Here is a 2,295-nt window from a genome sequence, read left to right as displayed (position 1 = left end):
AATTAAAAGTATATAAATAGGGAGCTGAACTCGTTTCCAAACTTAACCATGGCGTGTCCTTTCATAGATGAGGTGGTGGATGTGGGAGTTATAGTCTTGCGGAGGGCATTTCAAAGAGAGAGAACTTTCAGAGACAGGTCAGACCCATTGGCTTTTAATGACAGCTACCTGTATGAGCGATATAGGTTCTCAAGAGATGGGATTGCATATATTTGTAGATTACTAAGGCCACACATTGCAAATAATACACGCCGCAACAGAGCGCTCACAGTCCCACAGACGGTGTGCATTGCACTTCACTTTTTTGCCAGTGGAACATTTTTGTACATCAGTTTGCCGCTCTGTACGAACTGTGTACCTTTCTTTAAAAAGACTACTCAATGTGTTCATCACATTCCCTGGCCACAAAGCTATTCGTACCATTAAACATGCCTTTTATGGAATAGCTGGTAAGTTCAAATAACTATAAAACATGGAAATATTTCTTGACTGTTGATTTTACATGGGACATATTTAAAACAAACAAATAATTTTCCTAGGTTTCCCAAATGTTATCGGTGCATTGGACTGCACCCATGTGCGTATTAAGTGTCCGTCTGGTCCACATGAAGCGGACTTTGTGAATAGGAAATCAGTACACAGCATCAATGTGCAGGTACGGTCCCACTGAGATGATATTGAAGGCTATGCTCTAGCACTGAGTGTTCTGTACTAAGCTGGGCACCAGTGTTTAGTTAATTGCAATTAAAATGTAGTGACCTACAGGTTTAATTTATTTTAGATGATTAGTGATGCAGATTGCATCATCACAAATGTAGAGGCCAAATGGCCAGGCTCTGTGCATGACTCCAGAATCTTTAGAGCCTCATCTCTCTACCAGCAACTAGCAAGAGGTATGCTAGTAATCACTTAAATTGCAAAAAGTCTTAAAAAAAAAAGAAGAAGAAAAACAAAAACTACATTATACATCTATATATATTAATTCTGTCTATGCAGGAGAATTCTCAGGAGTTTTGCTGGGAGACAAGGGATACCCATGCCTGCCTTACCTCTTGACTCCCTATCAGGAGCCCCAGACAGAGGCATAGCACCGCTACAACATTGCCCATGCACGCACAAGTGGTCGTATAGAGATGGCATTTGGGCTGATAAAGTCAAGGTTTCAGTGCCTGAAGCACCTCAGAGTGACTCCACAGGGCATGTGACATTGTAGTTGCTTGTGTAGTGCTCCATAACATTGCTTGTCTGAGGAGAGAGAGGCAACCAAGGATTGTTGAAGAGGAAGACTGGGGCAATGAAGCAGTATTGGAAGAAAACGAAACAGGCAGACTTATACGAGACACATATGCAAATAATTATTTTGCTTAATATGGTCTAAACCATGTGTAGCCTTTAAAATTTTCCACTGGCCCCTCAACTTTCTCCTTAGTTGAACAAGCACACAGAAGTCAAAGTATTTAATGTGATTTGTCTTTATTCAGAGTGAATCTGCCTGTTAGGGGTGAAAACACACAAATAAATGTTGTGGAAAGTGATCAAAAAGGTAATGTTTTTTTTTCCTTTTTTAAAAATGGTAGTTCTACTTGCATTTTTCTGTAGCTGTTGAATTTCCAGCTCCAACTTCCTCATCTTCAGTTTTTTATACTGGATGTCGATATCAATCACTTCCATTTGTTTAAGGAGGTAGTGTTTATACACTCCTTTTATGTTTTCTGGGTTCTGTAGCAACATAGATTTAAGTTATTTCATTGAATACTCTTGTCACATTGTTTTCATTTCTTAATACTCACTTTGTCACATGTGGTCCCAGACTGAGAGGGCTCTAGAACAGTGTCAGCATCCTGAAAACACATTATGATCATTTTATCACACAAGTACACTTTTTAATATTCAATACAGTATCGCATGGAACCTGTGACTACCTCAGGCCTCCTTGAACATACAGACACAGTCTCCTCATCCTCCTCAACTGATGGGCCTTCTCCCTGTGACCACTGATTAAACTCAGTTAAACTCATTAGCTTACATGACTGATTTAAAAGGTCTCATACTCACAGGCAACATGATGTCTGGTGGATCCATAAAGCATACAGAATCTTGATAGAAATTTTTTTTTTTTTTTTTACCAAAATGCACCATTACAGTAGCACAAGTACCTCTACGTGACATTACTGCTATGATGTACTCAGGCTTACAATGCCTAAGGAAGGAGGAAATCAGTTAGTCAGGAAGGAATAATGATAATAAAACACACACACACACCTTTTATATACTCACTCCTTATACTACGTGATA

General features: G+C 39.3%; 1 long non-coding RNA gene across 1 annotated transcript; it reads left to right on the top strand.

Moving 5' to 3' along the window:
- Positions 1-401: 401 nt before the first annotated feature.
- Positions 402-1,552, top strand: LOC309505237. Its single transcript, XR_014208375.1, has 2 exons — positions 402-655; positions 782-1,552. It is a non-coding gene; the product is annotated as an uncharacterized lncRNA (long non-coding RNA).
- The last annotated feature ends 743 nt before the right edge of the window (positions 1,553-2,295 follow it).

Source organism: Leuciscus leuciscus (assembly GCF_965113295.1).
Source record: "Leuciscus leuciscus genome assembly, chromosome: 8".
NCBI lineage: Eukaryota > Metazoa > Chordata > Actinopteri > Cypriniformes > Leuciscidae > Leuciscus > Leuciscus leuciscus.
Note: the sequence above shows the minus strand (reverse complement) of the source record. Positions and strands in the feature narration are given on the sequence as shown.